Source organism: Dasypus novemcinctus, chromosome 25 (assembly GCF_030445035.2).
Source record: "Dasypus novemcinctus isolate mDasNov1 chromosome 25, mDasNov1.1.hap2, whole genome shotgun sequence".
Classification (NCBI taxonomy): domain Eukaryota; kingdom Metazoa; phylum Chordata; class Mammalia; order Cingulata; family Dasypodidae; genus Dasypus; species Dasypus novemcinctus.
Window position 1 is genome coordinate 46,474,591 of NC_080697.1, and position 6,086 is coordinate 46,480,676.

Sequence of the window (6,086 nt, forward strand, 5' to 3'; positions counted from 1 at the left end):
GACAAGCAGTGGGTCAAGGAGGAAACTGCAAAAGAAATCAGTAATTATCTTGAAATGCATGAAAATGCATTTCACAGCATCCACAGCATACCAAAACTTAGGGGATGCAGCAAAAGCAGTACTTGGAAGGAAATTTATAGCCATAAATTCCTATATTTAAAAAGAAGAAAGTGCTAAAATCAAACATTTGGAGGAACTAGAAAAAGAAAAACAAACCAATACCAAAGCAAATGGAATGAAGGAAGTACCACATTAGAGCAGAACCAAATAAATTTGAGAATAAAAAGAAAAGTAGAAAAAATAAATGAAACCAAGAGCTGGCTCTTTGAGAAGATTAATAAAATTTACAAACCCTTAGCTAGACTACCAAAGGAAAAGAGAGAAGATGAAAATACATAAAATAAAAAACAAGGGCACAGATATCACCATTGATCCCACAGAAATAAAGAGTATCTTAAGAGAATACTTTGAAAAACTGTATGCTTCCCAACTAAAAAAAGCCCAGAACCAGATGGATTCACAGATGAATTCTACCAATCATTCTGGAAGGAACTAAAAACAATTCTGCTAAAACTATTTAAAAAAAATACAAGTGGAGGGAGCAGTCATAATTCATTCTATGATGCCAACATCGCCCTAATACCAAAACCACAAAAAGATGCCATAAGAAAAAAAAAATGCAGACCAATCTTTCTAATAAACCTGGATACTAAAATCTTCAACAAAATACTTGCTAATTTTACTCAACAACACATCAAACGAATTATATACCATGATCAAGTGGGTTTCATCCTTGGTATGCAAGGATGGTTCAACATAAGAAAATTAATGGAATACACGATATTAACAGATTGAAAGGAAAAAGTCCACATGATCATCTCTATTGATGCAGAAAAAGCATTTGAAAAGATACAACATCTTTCTTAATAAAAATACTTGAAAATGTAGGAATAGACGAAAACTTCCTCAACATGATAGAGTATATATGAAAAACCCACAGCTAACTTTATATTCAAAGGTAAAATACTAAAGGGTTTCCATCAAAAATCTGGAACAAGGTAAGAATGACTACTGTCACCCCTCTTATTTAACATTGTATCAGAAGTACTTGCTTGTGCACGTAGGCAAGAAAAATATACAAAAGGCATCCAAATTGGAAAGGAAGAAATAAAAATTTCACTATTTGAGGATGACATGATCCTATACATAGAAAGCCCTGAAAAATCTACAACAAAGTTTCTAGAGCTGATAAACAAGTCCAGTGAAGTAGCATGATATAAGATTAACACAGAAAATCAGTAGCATATCCATACACCACTAATGAGCAATCTAAAAAGGAAATCAAGAAAAAATTCCATTTTATCTAGAAATAAACTTAGCTAAACATGTAAAGGATTTGTACACAGAAACTACACAACAATGTTAAAGGAAATCAAAGAAGACTTAAATAAATGGAAGAATATTCTATGTTCATGGATTGAAAGACTAAACATCATTAAGATGTCTATCCTACCCAAATTAATTTACAGATTTAATGCAAGTCCAATAAAAATTGCAATAGCATTTTTTACTGAATTGGAAAAGCTAATTATAAAATTTATTTGGAAGGGCAAGGGCCCCTGAATAACCAAAAACATATTGAAAAAGAAAAAAAAAAAGGAAAAAATCATATCACCTGACTTTAAAGCATACCTCAAAGCTACCGTGGTCAAAACTGCATGGTATTGTTATAAGGATAGACATACTGACCAATGGAGCCAAATTGAAAATTCTGATATAGATCCTCACATATATGGCCAATATATTTGACAATACCACCAAGCTTATTCAACTGGGATAAAATGGCCTCTTTAACAAATGGTACTAGGAAAACTGGATATCCATACCCAAAAGAATGAGAGAGGAACACCATCTCACACCCTATTAAAAAATTAACTCAAGTTGGACCAAAGATCTAAATATAAGAGCCAAGACCATAAAACTCCTAGAAGATGATGTAGGGAACCATCTACAAGATCTTGTAATAGGAAATTATTTCATAAACTTTACACCCAAAGCACAAGCAATGAAAAAAAAAAAAAAAGATAAATGGGACCTCCTCAAAATCAAAATCTTTTGCACTTCAAAGGAGTCTGTCAAGAAGTGAAAAGGCACCCTATGCAATAGGAGAAAATATTTGATAACCATTTATCCAATAAGGGCCTAATATCCAGCATATATAGAGAAGTTGTACATCTCAAAACTAAAAAGACAAGCAACCCCCAATTAAAAAATGGGCAAGAGATTTGACTAGACATTTTCTAAATGGAAATACAAATAGCTAAAAAGCACATGAAAAAAATGCTCAGCAACCCTAGCTATTAAGGAATGCAAGTCAAAACCACAGTGAGATACAATGGAATATTACTCAGCTGTAAGAAGGAATGAAGTATTGACACATGTGACGACATGAATGAATCTTGAAGACCTTGTTTTGTGTTAAGTAAGCCAGTCACTAAAGAACAACTATTAGACCACCTCACAGATATGACCTAAGCAAACTGAGCAGACTCACAGAGCTACAGTCTGGAAGATAGGTTTATCAGGAGAGAAAGAAGGAGTAGAATGTGGAAGGCCAATGCTCAATATGGGCAAAACCTATGACAATGTGGAAGGGTGTGACTTGGCAGTGGATGGGGAAGATGATGCAGGGATGTGAGTGGGGTAGACAGTGTTGGAATGCGAGGGTAAGCAGAGTAGGGGGTGTTGGGTTGGACTATGCTGGAACTGGGGGGAGGGCTGGAGGAAGGAACAGGTAAATTCAGGGGATTTGTAGATCTGTGGTTAAAACTACAATAGTGGGAGTAGTCTTTAGCAGGGGAGGGTTATTGGTGCAGGGAGTGGGGGTGCGGGAATATGTGGGAAAGGGCACAACTGGGTCATGCTTCTATGAACTATGAAAATGTTCCTCTTGCTATAGGGTGTTATCTCATTGGGTGGAGACCCACACAGTAAACAAGAAAATATTTAACTCCCATTCTGGGGAGTCCGCTATATTCTCAAATAGAGGGGCAAGAGTCTCTCCAGAACATAGTGAGTGCCTAATAAAAGAAGAGGAATAAAATGTCAAGCCCTCAAAAAAATGTATAACAGAATTTTAATAAATCAAAAAACTTCAGGCAACATTTTCTTAGCACATATAATGTTACCCTTTATGAAAGGTAATTTTTTTCTCTCTAATGAGACTGTTAAATGACTAACTCAATATTTGAACAAATATAACAATTCATTTTAAAACAGGAAGTGATGTATATCTATTTTAGAAGTCTTTGAAGGCAATTAATGTCATCTCAAACAAAATATGTACTTTTGCAGGAGAAAAGAAAAATGATTATAGTTGAAATGCTGGAGCTTTATACAGTTTATAACTTGAAAAAATAGCTTGTTCATCTTACGACATAGATGTCCAATAAAACTTTTCCTTCTCTGGGTAGTTTACTTTATATGGCCAAATAGAGTTTTCTCAAAATGAAAGCAAAACTAAATCAAATGCAGCAAAGGAAATTATTATTTATTTCTCCTAGTAATTCTGGAATATAGTTTGCTGCTTATTTTTCTCTATCTTTTTTGGCTTTTAGTCGTTCATTTACTAAAGGAGGGAATTAAATTATTTAATATGGATATATTACCTCTTCTTGTCTGAAAACAGGTGGTAAAATTACAGTGATTATTTCAAGTGAATAATGTTCAGCTTTTTGTAGGAAACATTGCATTTTGTTTTCAGGCATTGTTTGGTAAAAATCATAGATGATTTCATAGTTTGAGACTTGAGGGACCATCCAACCTCCTCATTTTCTAGGAAAAAAACCTGACAGACTAAGTGATTTGTCACACACAAATTCAAATTTTCATGTAAGCTTGTGTATGCTTTACTTTGCCTTAACCAAAATAGTCACCCAATTTAGTCAATTAGATGCTTTGCAAAGATGACTGAATTAACACATGGACTGCGATTCTTAATTGCCAAACATCAAGAATCCAAATACCATGCAAGCACAAGTTATGTTGTCATTGTTTGTACCTGAAGTTATCTGATGAGTTGGGCCAAAGTATCAGCACACACACCTGGATGGTAAAAGGGAGTCATGAGATTTATTTACAAAAAATCCACTTGTCAATCCCATTGAAAACTGTAAAAGAATAGAGGATAATATTAATGACAGGCAAGGCTTCTTTGGTAGAATTTGGCACAGGGAGAGATATATCTTATTGGTATTTTCGCTTAAGAAGAAATCTCTAGCTTTAGTGTAGGAAAATACCATAAAAAGAAAAAAATTATGTAAATTTAAAAGAATACGTAATTGTGCTAATTGCTTATTGGCTTTTTTCAAAACGACTTTTTTTTCCTTCCAAATCCAGTTTTACACCAAAATACCTTTACAATAATAGAAGGTTTACGTGCTTCTATGATGCTGGATGAGTGCCCCTCCCGAGGCCAGGCAAAAGGATCCTGCTGAATGAAACAAGGGGAATAAGTGCCAGCAAGAGGAAAGTTTCTGTCACTAGGCGTCGCTCTTGCAAGAAGAGCTTACATTCATTTTGATTGAAAGAGGAAACGGGAGGAAGGAAAAATAGCTCATTTTACCTGCTTAAGATCAGTTTGATATGAATTTTCATTTTTTTTCTGAATATATTTTAATAGAAACGTTCATGTTCTAGTCATATTGGCTGCCAAAAACTTTTTGTTCACCGTAAAATCAAAACCATTTGCTTTTAAAGAAAGCAGGGTATAAACATGTACCCCAAAAGAAGAGGGGTTAGATTTTAATATCTTCTATCTCTGCTCTATTTACCCCATCTCTGCCAAATAGAGATGGCAAACATGCTCTTTCAGAGGAAACCGACTTTGTGAAGGGAGCAAGAAGGGGGAGAGAGAAAGAGAGAATACAGCAAGAGAGTAACTGGAAAATCCAGCAACCTAAAGAGCCTTTTTTATGTCAGCGAAATACTGAGTCCTACACACATATGCACCCTGGCAAGATCTTCTGTGTCACTGCTATAGTGTAACCGCCCTGTTAATGGCAGAGGCTTTTAATTCTTGCCCACACTCCCCCTTTCTGGTATTGTGCTAGAACACCTTTCCCAATTAGATCCTCTGTCTTGGAGGACTTCCAGTTCTTGCCCAGAAAGTGCCAATAAAATGGGAAAGTGCTCGATTGATTGGTAATACCGTTTACAAGAAAAAAAAAAAAAAAATTGAAGAAAATTGTTGAACTCTCATAAATGTGCCTACTTCCAAAGATCCAAAACTTTCTTACAGATTTGGCCCTGGAGGCAAGTGCCCCCAAGGAGGGGAGGTCAGAGGTTTCTCCCCTACAGGTTCTTCAGGGGCAGGGGAAGAGAATGGTCTAGCTTCCTGGAGGAGTCGAGCCAAGGCTTAAGAGGCAAAGTCTGGGCAGCCTGGGGCAGTACCGTCTCCAGGAGGACCGATGTTAGCGTTTATCTACAAAATAGTCCTTTGTGTGGCTTCCACTCAGCCGTGGATGGAGCAGGCAGGTTCTGGGAAGAGGGGGAGCTCCGCAGGGGGATGCCTGCCCATCCTTTCTGCCCGTCAGAAGTTTCCTGAAGCGTCTATTTCGTGTCTCTTTGCCTCCCCTCTCCCCCTCCACGCCCCCAGCCGTTTGCCAGCCCGTCGACCCTCGTCGCCGTCCTCCACGCAGGGAAGAGTGGCTTTGGGCAGTGGGCGCTCGCTCGGGACGGTGCAGCCCGCCTTGGTGTCATCTGATCCCTCCAAAATAGATAGACTTTAATTGACTTATTAAATGTCGAGGCAATCAAGCAGCCGCTCCTTTTTTTTAATAGCCCTAAGATCTACATTTAGACAAAAACAGATCCAAGTTCCTGGTAAAGGCGTTTCTTCTCATCCTGTCACAAGTGACAGGAACGGAGGGAAATAGACTGAGAGAGAGAGAAAGGCGGGGAGGGATTGTGTGTGTGTGTGGGGGGGGGTTGTCTGACGAAGATCCACACAAAAGAGTAGGAATATTTCAGCGGCTTCTTAACGAGCTTCTAATTAAAGACTCGGGCTTTTGAACCCCGGGGGACCC